This window comes from Pan paniscus, chromosome 5 (genome assembly GCF_029289425.2).
Source record: "Pan paniscus chromosome 5, NHGRI_mPanPan1-v2.0_pri, whole genome shotgun sequence".
Lineage (NCBI taxonomy): Eukaryota > Metazoa > Chordata > Mammalia > Primates > Hominidae > Pan > Pan paniscus.
In genome coordinates, this window is record NC_073254.2 from 183,863,940 (window position 1) to 183,878,308 (window position 14,369).

Consider the following 14,369-nt stretch of genomic DNA (forward strand, 5'->3'; position numbering starts at 1 on the left):
GTTTGCTTGTAGGAGGGAATCACAACTCAATGGAAATAAGTGGTGACGGATGCTTCAGGAGAGGGATTTGTGTGTAGATTGGCTCTCTGGACCTGCCCCTCTTCCATTTAGAGAGACAAGTTGGGTAGTTTGCACCAATTAGATACACTGATGTGAAATTTGGAAGGCATTAGTGAAGCAGAGACAATCTTCTTGCCCTCTTTTGGCTGTTTGGATTTTTTTGTATAGAGTGTTCCGCATTTGTGCTCAGGCTTCTGGGTTACAAGAGGGTGTTGTGATTTTGGCTCTGGTATCAGCTTCCTAGTCCTTTGATGGCAGCTCCTGGAATGTCTTCTTGAGCTTGCAGCTCTAGTGGTGGCTTCAGAAGAAGGAACTTCCCCTTGAGGGTAGTTCTAAGTTGTTACCAGAGTCATATTTGTAAGTCCAACCTGGAAAGGTTCTTGCAGACCCTCCAGCAAGTTTTAGGCCCCTCATTCCATGTATTCAGTGCTTTACAGTTTAAAACACCTTGAGTAGCTTGCCCTGAATCCTGAATCTTGATGCGTATGTGTAGTTTAGCATATGCACTGAAATTTTTTATTTATGTATCCTCTTTTATTGATCAATCTTGCAAAAGGATTATCCATGTTTTAAGTCTTGTAAAAATCCAGCCTTTGGTTTTGTTAATTTCTTTTTTTTGTGTGTCTTTGTTTTCTATTTCATCATTTTCTGTTATACTTTCAGTATAAACTGTTTCATTATTTCTGTTTCATCATTTTGTGTTCATACTTCTAAGTTTTTTAAAGTTTTATTTTGTTGTTATATAACTATTTAAGTTTTATACTTGGTTCATTAACTTTAAGCCATTTAAAAACTTTTTTTCTAAAATAAGCACTCAAGCCTATGCATTTCTCTTTGAGGATGGTATAGATACAACATGTGAGTTTTGGTTTGTGATATATTTATTATTGTTTAGTCCAGAGCATTTTAAAATACCAGTTACGGTTTATTCTTTGAACCAAGAGCTATTTAACAGGGTGTTTTTAACTTTATACATTGGTGGGGGGTGTAAAAATTCTTTTTCTTTTTGATTTTTAACTTACTTGCACTGGGTCAGAGAATGTGGTTTGTACTATAGTGATTTTTAGAAATGTGCTGAAGTTTTGTTTATGGCCAGAAATATTTTTATAAATGTTCATGTGTTCTTGAAAATACTTCTGTAGCTTTAGGAAGCAAATCAGCATAGTTATTTATATTATTAAAATATTCTATATTTTTCATATTTTTTATTGCTTGGTCTACCAATTATTTAGAGAGGAATGTTACTGTTTCCCTCTATATTGGTAGATTTGTCAGATTATCTTGAAGTTCTGCCATTTAAAAGTATATTTTGCAGTTATGTTAATAGGTGCGCCTACAAGGTTAAGATTTTAGAAATTTTCATAATAAAAATGATAATAAAATTCATCATTTTATTATAGCCTAATGGCCCCATTTATGTCTAGTAATACTTATTACTTTAAAGACTATTTCTCCTATTAATACCAATTATTTTATTAGTATTTTCTATGTTGTTTTTATTTTCAACTTTTCTAAGTCTTTCTGTCTTAGATATGTTTCCAGTATACTGCGTGTGTATGTATGTATGGGTGTGTGTGTGTGTGTGTGTGTGTATGTGTGTGTATTTTTCTTTCTAGCTATACATATTGTGGACAATATAGATACAATTTCTCAATATATATGTAATTTCTCTGACAATCAATGTCTTTTAACTCATGAGTTTTTTTGTTCATTCACATTTATTGTGATTATAGATATATCTTATTTATCTTGGCCATTTCATTTTTGTGCTTTATATTTGCTCTGCTTTTTGTTAGTGCTTTTCTTTTTTGTTTATGTTTGGATTGACTGGCCTTTTCTTCCTTTTCCTTCTTTATTGTAATTTTTTCTATACTGATTTGAAGTAATGTATTATCTTGTAGTGATTTTCCAAAAATCACTAAAATATATTTAAGCTAAAGTCTAAATTCAGTTAATATCTTTACTTTCTTCCTAAAGAATAAAAAAAACTTAGAATGTCTTAATTTCAATCATGATTGTCCCAATTAATATACTATTGTTCTCCAGTGTTTTAGTATTTATTTTCCCTACTTAAGATTTGTTGGGTTTCTTGAATCTGAAGATTTATGTCTGTCATTAATTTGGAAAAATTCTCAACCATTATCTCTTCAAATATTCTGTCTCATTGTATTATCTCCTTTAGAAACTTCAATTAGATATATGGTAGGCCATCTCACTCTATTACTGTGTTTCTCAATTCCTTGTTAATATTTTCTTTTTCCTCTTTACATCTCTGTGATACATTCTGGAATATTCCTTCAAATTTATTTTTCACTTCACTAATTCTCTCTTCACAGATGTCTAATTTTCTGCTTTAACCCAACCTTTGCATTCCTAACTTTATTATATTAAATTTGTGTGTTTATTTTATTTTCCACCTTTTCCAATTTTAGAAGATATGGTTTTTTCATGATTATTAATTTTGCATCATGAGTTTGGTATCTTCTTTAATTTCTTCAAACATACTAGATATGTGTATTTTATATATATATATTTTGATAATTCTCAATTCTACTTCTTTGTGGGTTTGCTTGTTTATAGTAGCTTTTATCCTTGTATGCATTGCTCGACTTTGAATTGTGAAACATATTACTTGGAAATTAGTGTATAGGAATTCTTTGAGGTCTGGGTTTAAGGTTTTTGTCCTGTGTCTATCGAGAGAAATACCATGGATCACAGAGCTACATAAGTAGGGTGAATTCTGGCCCCAAACACAGTGAGTACCAGAATGTGGTTAGACGTTCTCAGGGAATTTTCCTCCCTCCATTCAGAGCCCGTGCTGAAGCAGTCTTTTCATGCTGCCTTCTTCTTGTGGGTGTTGTTTACCGAGGGTCCTGGTGTTCATTGTGTGGTGGTCTCCGATCTGATTTAATGGCTTACATATACTTGCTCTTCTGTTTTCCCCACTCAGCCCTCAGACATTAGCAGATCGCCCTTGCTTACCTCTTTCTATTCAGGATTTGTCATTGTTTTTGGTATGTGAGAATGTTCTTTAAATTTTTGCCAGGCTAGTTATAAAAATATTTAAAAATGAATATTTTATATATTAGTTTTAATAGATTTGTATTTGGAAGCTTTTAAGCATATGTCATTGTTTATCTTAATGAAAATGGAAAGTACCAGAGTCCTACTGGAGGTTAGGTTCATCTGATGCAGATAATTAGGCTGTAACTTCCCTAGAGCATCTATAATGCAGGACTTCATGATGAAAATAAAAAAGATACATGTAGGAATTTAACTCAAGCTGGAGAATTCCAAGGTTTCAGTCACTTAAACGGAGTCACAAGAAGAGGTTGTTGTTCTGTTGTTATTTCTGTGGTATCTTCAGGTGTAAGTCTGCCTGGAGAAAATAAAAGTCATCATAACAAAAAATAGACACCAATCAATAGAAGAATGACTGGTCTCATGGAAACCTCCTTCCTTCTTTATCATAGTCTTTATTACATCAGACATTGCCATGCAAATGCCTGCAAAACATTTGCAAAGTGAAATTTTGAGCCTTACAATAGAAGCAGGATTTATGAAATTACTGAAAGTGATGTTGGAGAACTGTTCAAATCGTGTGCAAAGCCCTTGAAAAGTGAGTTCCTGGGAAGGCTATACTAGCTAACATGTGAAGAGTAGAAAACTGATAAGGACAGTGATGTGATAAGTTTCAACAGATCAAGAGGGATGCTTGGAAGCATTGATGAAATGTGCTGTGATATTTTTGCAAAACTGACCCTCTTTTTGATTGGGCTGAGGAAGTTGGGTATAAATGTAAGCTGTCATGCTCAAACACTGCCACCATCCATACTTGATGCATTGTTTGTTTAATAAGAACCTAAAAAGATGTTAAATAGAAACAAAACAAATTTGTTTTGATTTCTAGTTCAAGATAAAACCTCAGTTGAACAGTTTGATCATTCAACTGTGATATATTGGTTTCTATTTTAAGCGGATTCACTTGAGGCAGCTTTTCTTTCTGTACTAACTTGATGATAATTAAGCCTCCTGTATGGCAAATGATCTGTAGCATAAGTCTGGTATAGACTCCCAAGTCCTTTATATGATTGAAGCTCTTAGGCAGGGCAAGAGTACATACCATGCTGGTCTGGATGCCTCTTTTTTCTTGTGTGGTCCAGATTTAGATGATCCTTTTCGCTGTGATCCGTGCACACCTGCACTTGGAGGGTCACTTTGGTGTATGAGGACCTTTATGACCTTTTAGGGAAAATTCAGTCTACACTGATAAATATTTAATATTTATGCAGAGTATAAAATGCTTCCCCAAGGTGTTCTTGAGGCTTCTGCTCCAGTATGGGCTATAAATTGCCCTACCAGTTTCTTTTCCTCTGGAAATGCCATTTTGCCCTGCTTTGGCTTATAGATCAAATTGGATGCCTTGGCAGTTTCTGCCAAGTCTCTGTATCCAGTCATTGACATGCTGTGGCAATGGAGAATGTTTTCTCTTGTTCAAAGGTTAATGGACACAATAACTGCTTGTTGGGATTCAGGCTGAGAATGGATTCTCCAAATTGGGTAGAGACCCACTCAGTGTCTTGACCCTTCCTGAGTATGTAGCAGAAAGGATATAGCAGTCCTTGGATATCGATATCGGTCTTTTGGTGTCCAGTCTGAGGGGCAGATTAACGGTTAAATGTATAAACTCAGGGATCCGAGAGCCTGCATCTGAATCCCAGTTCTGTCACTTACTAGATGTGTGGCTTAGATATGTGACTTAACCTCTTCGTGTTTTGATTACCTCACCTACAAAAAGAGCATGATTATTGTTCTTACCTAATAGATTTCTTATGAGGACCAACATGAGCCACTGTTTGGGATATGGTTAGTAAGTGTCAAGTAAGTGTTTGTTAAAATAAATTATATAAATCACAAAGCTGAGAATTGTGATATTTTAGACATCATACTGAGAATTCTGGGATTTCAGACATAAAGTCACACAGAACAGTTGAAAGGAGTGTGTGCGCATGTGCGTGCGTGTGTATGTGTGGGTGTGTGTGTGCGCACATGTGTGTGTATGTGTATGTTTGAAGATGATTCTGAATTAGAGAGTACTCAGCAGCAGTAAACCCTCCTCAGATGTCAGAGTCCAATATTGGCACATAGAAAGTGAAGGGAATATTTGCTGGGACTAGATGATTCTAAATTATTCACGAAGGCTTTGCAATCTTGAATCCTTTAATTCCATCACATCTCTAGTACAAAAGGCGAAGCCAATGTTTTCTGGTTATAGATTTTGTAAAATAAAATCCTTCGGCTGTGCCAGGCTGGTGAAACTATTTTAATATGAGGTATCAGCTGCTGTATCTATTGCTTCAATTAAAGCCTACCACTGGAGAAAAACCAGGGGAAACCCAACTCCATGAAAAAAAAAAATCATGAACAGAGGCATTTTTAATCTCTGGCTTGCTGTTAAGCTTGTGGGACTGTGCTTTGGGATTTCTATACAAAGACAAAGGCTCAAGCTGGTAAATGAATTCTTTCCTAAGTGAAGCAATACCAACTAGTCCTTAGAAATGAACACTTCACATTTTGGGGGTTTTCTTGTTGGCCCAGTGCCCTCATTACCTTTCTGGCTTCTGTGCCTTTTTGCCCCTGTGGCCCTTGCCTACCACCCCTCCCCTCTGTTCTTTTCTCACCTCTCCCGCCCCAGAAGAGACTACACCCCTTCGCAAGGCATCTGCCCAGACAAAGGCAAGTCCTTCTCCCCACATGGACTCTTACAGCACCATTTTCCCTACCCTTCATTTGGCATGTGGAATGCATTGTTGGGTACAGTCTGTCTCATATTATCAGCTATAATGTGACTTCACAAGGATAAGACTTCTATTTACACTTCATTAAATTTCTACACTTGCAAGCATAACAGATGCTGAATAAACAGCTACCAAAGGATTTGATTCTGGGACCCTCATTTCCAGTCTTGGCTCTGCCACCAGCTTGCTAAAGTAATTTTTGATGTATTAGCTACACACACTGTTACTCATACATGCCTTAAGTAATCATAGTCATAATAACAGCAAAACAGGTAACACTTACTGAATTCTTACATTTCAGTATTCTAAGCATTTCACATTTGTCAGCAAATTTAATCCTTACAAAACAGCTATAAAGTAGGTACTGTTTGTCATCATCATTTTATAGATGGGGAAATTGAGGCACTGAATAGTTGAGTAACTCGCTCAAGAACATAGAACTAGTAGTGACAGTCCCAGAGTTCAGACCTAGGCAGCCTGGCGGCTCAATTAGCTGACTCCAGTAACAACAATAACCTCCCGTGGCAGCTTTTGATGCGTTTACTTGGTGAGGCTATGGTCTAACGACGCAGTCGGCCACTAGTCTAGGTGTTGCCCTGAAGGGATTTTGCAGGTGTAATCGAAGTCCATACTTAGTTGACTTTACGGAGGTTATCCTGGGTAATCTGGGTGAGCCTGACTTAGTGGGCCCTTGAAAGCAGGGCTGAGGCTTTCCCAGAGAGAGGACATTCCACCTGCCGATCCAGCAGCCCTGTCCTCCCCATGGACTTCGTGTCCTGACCTCCTGTCCTGTGGATTTCAGTGTACTCAGCCCCCACAGTCCCATGGATGGTTCCTGGTCCTCGATCCTTCCATGTGTGTCTTGTACTGGCTCTGCTGCCTGGCTTGGACCCTGACCAGGCCACACTTTGACACCCACCTAGTACTCCAGAGTTTGCCTGGAGCTGTCATAGCCCTCACCCGGGAGCACACTGTTCCCTTTAGGGGCTCTCCAGCATCCCTCGTGCCTCTCATGAAGATCTTCCCTCCCTCCATTCTGTCTGGTGGGTTCAGAAAACTTAGAAAACTCTTCTTTCCATTGTAGATAATTCTATCCCTTCCCCACAGTGGACTGGGAACAGCTTGAGGGTGGTGGCCTGTCCATCTCTTGCATCTGCCATCAAAGCCAAGAGTAACGCTGGCTCATGCCAAGTGCTCCATGTTTGCAGATGGGAAGGATTGAATATCTTGGGCCAAGTTGAAAAAGGTGACCTTCTGGCTTTTATGGGCAGGAATTGCTTTTCTTACTGGGTGCTAATAAGTGCTTTAAATCTGGGAGACAGCAGAGCTAGAAACATTAGGATTGTGGTAATTCACTAGGGATATTTATTCTAATGATTGACTTTCAAATTTTACCCCTTTAACTGCCATGCTTAACCTTTATTCTCCCAAGTTAAAATTTACTGCATTTCCCTAGGTTTCATAAGGAATGAGTGACTGTGAGTATGTGTATGTTTTGCCTGGGCACAATCATTCATTGGTGACCTAAACTTGCATGAATAAATGACCATTCACAGTAATCAGAGGTTATTGTGCGTTTACGGAAATAACTGGATCAAAGAGGACTTTCTCCAGAATATCGAGGTCCCAGATTAATTGAAATATCATCAGAGTAATGTTTTAATTTTCTCTCCCTGTTCTGTCCTTTTCTCCTTTTGTGAAACAAACAAACATGACCTCCTCCAGTTTAGTAATTGTGTTTTCTGAAATAGAGGTGGTAGCATGAGAGTATTAATCAAAAAGCAGTGAGCTCGATCAGACCGAGGCACGATGTTGAGAATGGTATTTCTTTGATCATGTTCCAGGGCAGAGTGGCTTGGTTTTGTGTCCTGGGCTCAGGATACGGAAGGTGTGCCCACTGGGTGGGACTGTGCTGGTCTGTGTGTGTGTACTCATTGCTGTTCCCTCACTTGGTTTTGTGACCTGAGCTCAGGATATGGAAGGCGTGCCCACTGTGGGGGACTGTGCTGGTCTCTGTGTGTGTACTCATTGCCATTCCCTCCAGCATGTGATGATTTTATCAGGGAACTTTACTGTAAATAAACATGATCAAGTGAAGCCTCTGCTTCAGGGTAAGACAGATGTGGGTACCACACAGTCTTGCTGCAAATGCCTATTTGAAGAAAATTCATCCCCAGGCAGCATCTGATTTATATGGGACATGAACTGTGCATTTCCACATGTGGATGACTCACATGGTCCTTCCAGGGATAAAAGTCTCTTATGAATGTGCTTGAATGGGATTAAGCACAAACTAGTTTGGAATTTGAGGGAGAAAATGGTGTTGGTGAAGTTCACTTCAGTGGTTTTCTCATAAAAGTAGAAGAAATCAAATACTTTTGATTCTTCTGCCTGCTCTGAACATTTGTGTGTGCACGTGTGTGCAAGTGTAATAGCCAAAGATGTGATATCTTGATTTTGACTTCAATTCTTGTCATTTTCAAGGCCTAATTCATTTTCATCTTTCCTAAGGATAACCCATGACTTCTTTCAAAATCATTAGTGAAAGAAATGATCTTCCTTAATGATGTTCTAAAAACAGAGGAGAGGTCAAATAAAGGCATAAAGGCATTTATAAACATGCGCTCTCAACTCTTGAGCTCACTTTAAAATTTTCTGTTCAAGCTGTTGTATACAAAAATACCCCAGTCTGCTCTGAGGGCTACCAATGTTTTAGAGATTAATCAGGCTTGGGCTCTCTGAAGCCATGAACACTTTGAGAAAGAAAGAGCTTATTATCTTCCTTCTTGAAATTTGTGGCACAGAGTGGGAAGACTGACAAAAGTTGGAGCAAAACCCAGTGTGCTTCTCTGTCTTTGCAGGAGAGTACTTCCCAATGTTACCAGTGAGGAAACTGAGGCCTGAAGAGCTTAAAACTCTTTTTTTACTGTATTGCTAGAGATTAGGACATGATTGTTCCCAGACAAGGCTGTTAGGAAAGAAAGTTCACAGCAATTCAGGAAGCCCTTAGGAAGCTCCAGATGAAAGGCATTGGGGAGGGAGTGCAGCGTAGAACGTGACTGAAGCTCGGAATGGAGCAGGCTGAAATAATTGAGATGCTTTTAATTCATAAACAAGGTTAGTCTGGTGTCCATCCAGATATTGAATTTCAAATGGGAAGATTTCAGCTGTAGCCAGAGATGATTTCTCAGGATTTTTAGTCTCACCTGGGAAAAGCAATAAGGAAGTCGTGTTTAATCAGCAAGTGGTGGGAAGAGCACTGGCTTCAGTTGGCCAGGCCACAGGTGAAAGCCCAGGCCCATCACTCACCAGCTCTGCAGCTCCCACTTGCCCAGCAGATCTGGCCCTGCTTTTGATCATCCTCCATAGTATGCCACGTAGCAGGCATTTAAATAAGCACGGTCGTCCTCTGTTAGGAGATGTGGAAGCCATCTCCATGAAAGTGGCACACCTAGTCACTAATAGGTGATTGCTCTGTTCTGATGCACAGTGGCTATTTTCATATTTAGATGATTCTGCAGGGAAAACATTAAATTGCTCAGAAGGCTTGAAGGATTTCACTGGAAGAAAAATAATAGTTGAACCTAGTGTAGTGTTAATCGGTCCCTTAAAATGAAAAGCTACATTCAATTCCATAAAATATCAATCATATCATTTATTCTACCTATTAAGTGTGTCATGAAGCACTCACAGTTGAGTGGGGGAGATAGACTCAACAAACAAACAATGTAGTGCATGATTAGTTGGAGCAAGTGACCTCAGAGTTTGGTGGTGGAGGAGGGAGCTGGGAGAGGCTTCAATGTTCAGACTACTTTTGAGCTGAGGTTTGAAAGATACATATGGATTTGCCAGGGAGAGGTGGGGAAGGCAGGGGTGTTCAGAGGAGGAATACTTTTCATAAATTCAAGAGGGGATGGCACTGATTTTGGCTGGCCTTACATATTGGCCCTCCTTACAGATGTGATGACCAGAGCATCAGGTTCTTCACCTGAGGCTCAATAGGTAAGTTAGTGCCCTGTGCTCAGAGCCAGGGTTAAGGATGGAGCGGAGTTCTTTTTTTCTGGTCATAGTGGCACCTCTTAAGTGAAGACGAAACCATGGACCAAGAGACCCTGGAAGAGCAAGCTCAGGGTGGGTCATGGCTCCCCTTGTAGGGGCACAGGCTGATTGCATAGGCTGGCGGGGCTGAGACAGCCCTCCTCAACTCATCAAGCCATGTGCCTTGCCCACGGCTGTGCCCAGCTGGAGAACGGGGCCAGGCCCAGGCCCAGGCAGTTCTTGGTGAGGGACCCTCAGGAGAGCAGAGTCCTGTTGGGTCTTCTCTCAACAGCTCCCAAGTGGAAGGTCTCTGTGTGGCAACCACGTGACTCCAGGTTGGCTTGGAGTTAGGCCCACCTGACCATTCAGCAGCAGCGGTGTTCACATCAGGCCACAGTCCTGGGGTTTGTGGAAGGACTTGTGCCAAACTAAGTCAGGGGACCACTTCACATCCTTCTGCTGCTGGGATATAATGAATATATCATTTGCCTTTTATGGAGCGACAGTTTTCACATCACAATTTACTTTTTCTCTTTTCACCTGTCTTTATGGAATAATCTTTAGAAAAGAAAATCTGCTAAAAATAGGCTCTGAAAGCATCAGTAATGTCTGCTTCAAAATTCAGTATTAATATTTCTAAGCAGAATGAAAACAAATTTAACTTGTCATCTAATTTATTAAAGATAAAACCCTCAGAATGTACTTGACACCTTAATTCAACACGGATGTTATAGATTGGATCTTTTAAAACCACGCAACCATATGCATGTTTGTTTATGTGTGGACGCACACATATCTCAGATGAACCCCTTCTCTTGGTAACGGGGAGCAGGCTGGCAAATCCTCCCTTTCCACTGTTTCCAGCTGAGTTTGGAGAAGGGTGATGCAACTGTTGTTGTCCTCTTGTGTGCTATTACAGCACCCATGCATCTTCCAACATTTATTGGACACTTACTGTATACCAGTACTTTGTTAAATGCCATTTTATTTGGAATGAATGCCTATTTATTCTCTCATCTAATTCTCACAACAGCATACAAAGCAGGTGCTATTCTTACTCCCATTTCCCAGTTGAGTAAGCCAAGACTTAAGGAGATTAAGTGAATTTTTCAAGATGAGAGGCAGCTAGCAAAGGGGACAGTCTGACCCAGCCATATGACTCCTGAACACATGGTGTCAAGCCCTCTTTTACTTAAGCTCTCCTGCTGGACTGAAAGCTCCATGCCTACACCGTATATATAGATAATAACAAATGTAGTTGCATTGAATTAAACTACAGAGTGTTTTACTTCCGTGCCCCAGATGATTAGTGGGCGTCACTGGTTCTCAACTGAGGCCATTTTGCCCCTAGGGGACATTTGGCGATGTCTAGAGACATTTTTGGCTGTTGCAAGTTGGGGAGGAGGTGCTACTGGCATCTGGTGATTAGAGGCCAGGGATGCTGCTAAACATCCTGGGGACAGGACAGCCCCCACAATAAAAAAAAAAATGTCGCACCAGAAATACCAGTAGTGTCGGGGTTGAGAAATCTGGTGTATATCAGTTTGGTAACTTTTTGTGAAATATAGAGGCAAGATTATCCCCAGCAATCATAGCAGTGAAAGGTTTATGCTTATCACATGTTTTCTGAGGATAATTTTTTGAGCATTTTCATTGTTGAATCCTTTTTTTCAGCAATTGCCAGTTGTTAAAAACCAAGACTCATCTTTGTCATTCTCTCAAGATACAACATTAGCACAAGCTAGGCTGATGCCTGGTGTCGTGGAAATACTGCACCAGCCAGAGACGCGTGGTTTTGTTTAGGGCTTGTGCATTGTGAACTTGGTCTACGTTTTTCATTGTATAGCATTAAAACTTTAAAGAAAAGTATACAAGCATACTTTTAGCATCTCTGCTTCCTGAATAGCATGTTTATAAACATGGGCCAACTGGATTAAACTAACTGCATGTGTAGAGTCACCAAACACAGTAAAATTATCACTAAATTCTGCATATTCTTTACGTTCACTTGGAATTATAAAAGCAGATGCTACTCTTGTATGCTTAACAGTATTTGACTAGAATAAAATAAGTTCAAAGGCAGTGTTTTTTTATTTTTGATTTTTGATACTTTTAATGAGAAGCTTAAATATTGGTATTTGGTATTACATTCATAATTTATCCATGAGCTCTTAATATGTTATACCATTGTAAACAATCCTGTAAATAACATCTTCTAGATAAATATGTTTGTAACAATAAACTGTGATATCCATTTCTTATTTATTTATTTATTTTTTTGAGACCGAGTCTCGCTCTGTCTCCCAGGCTGGAGTGCAGTGGCGTGATCTCGGCTCACTGCAAGCTCCGCCTCCCGTGTTCACGCCATTCTCCTGCCTCAGCCTTCCGAGTAGCTGGGACTACAGGTGCCCGCCACCACGCCTGGCTAATTTTTTTGTATTTTTTAGCAGAGACAGGGTTTCACTGTGTTAGCCAGGATGGTCTCGATCTCCTGACCTCATGATCTGCCCGCCTCAGCCTCCCAAAGTGCTGGGATTACAGGCGTGAGCTGCTGCGCCCGGCTGATGTCCATTTCTTATGAAAAAATGTAACCACAGATCTCTAGGACTGCATTGCTTTATCCGCAAACCCCTACTCAATTTATTAGCATTATGCTGTTTACTGTAATCCTCCATGTTGGCCTTTGAGGCATAGCACTGTGGTCAACTCTGTGGTCCCATTGTTCTTGAAGTGTGCTTGTGTTTCCTGGGTCATGGGTCTGCTGTAGTCTTTGCAGGCACCCAGCACACAAAGGTGGCACATGAGAGTCACTGAATGCATGCTGGCTAACCAATTTCTGCTATTACGTGGATTAATTTCTGGCTTCGTCATGTCAAGTTCATAAATTAGACATCAAAAATTATAAAATAGGTAATATGTTTTTAAATATATAATATGGTATTAAAGTAATAACTTCAGATTTTGTCAAAACTTGTTAATGTGTGATTGGATTTAAAAATGGAGGTTTAGACTGAAGCACCACTAGGATAGAGGAGAGATGGCAAAGTGAGTGGGAGACGAGTATTTATATGCAGAATTTATAGGAGAAACTTTGCAGATGGATTCCATGAGCCTTGGACTTCTAAACCACATAGAAAGTCTAAAAGGGAGTAGAGGGAAGATGTGTGAACGCTTGTGGAGAGGTGCGTGTGGAAAATGATGTGGCTGTGTTGTGAATCCTCATTCCCTCACAGGGAGGAGGTGGCTGGGGGAACCACACTCTTCATCTGTAGCCTAGTGAGAGGATTTCCATCAGCTGTTGCAGGGCTCTTGAAGTGTGTTCTTACACTTGGGAGATGCAGAGTACTGCTGCCTGAGAAGGATGAAGTGGGCTCTAGTAAGAGCATAGAGATGCCTAGGATTGCCCTGCACTCCCAGAAGTTTTTGGAGCAAGGGATGTATCGTTGTCTTCCGATCCAAATACTGGCCATGTGAAAGAGCTGGTGTGGGACTGTCCTGGGTCTTGCCCAACAGGGCCACCTAGAAGGATGGAGGGACCCCAGCAGCAAGGAGCTGAAAGGGGTGCTCCGTTTCTGGGAGCTCGGGAGGGATCTGAAGATACTGCCCCGAATCAAGCTGCATACACATGGGTCAGCAGAGTGCAGGAGATCAGACCCAGAAATGGGAACCTGAAGAATACTGTGAGGTCCGCACGAAAGCATAAAACCACTCAGGCTAGCTAAGAATTGCCCACCCCTTTCCCAGACTCACACAGGTGTGAAATACCATAACATATTAGCAAGTTGATCAAGAATCATAAAATGGATATTCCAGTTGCAAACCTTTTTTCTCATAATATACGTGATGCTTTTTAAGTGAACCAATGTCCCGCACCCCGACACACACACATATAGCACTCATATCTGTAAACACTCAACACCCAGGAAAGCCGGTCTGTATCCCCAGGCTGACCACAGATCTGTGGCGTCTATGGGCCAGTCTGATCAGATTCCCTCTTAAGAACTTAAACTGGAAGGAAGCAAAGAAACTGTTGTTACTTAGTAAGAGAAAAAAGAGACACAGGAGTTTCTGTGGCTGCTGATGGTGGAGCGCTCACGTGAAGATCCACCTGCTTCCGCTGTGGGAGTCCGGGAATCTGCTTCGGATCCCACCCCGCACCCCATTCTCCAACTGGAGGGCAGCTTCTTGTCACAGCCTTATTCTAGGGCTCCATGAGGGGGGGTCTCTCATCACCCCTTACATAAACAGCTCCTTATCTGTTCCACCTAGAGGGAATGTTTGTTCCTAGCAAACAAATGAGCCTAAACTAAAATATGCTAAAGGAAAGAAAACCTCTGTATCTGTTTGGAGAAGAAATGAAAAGCAAATTAACTTCTGAGGTATTTGGAATTAGTTTGGGGTTTTGTTTGCATGTTTGTTTTTCACTAGAAACCTAAACGAAAGGCAAAGTTGGTTTTGAAAGATGACTCATTT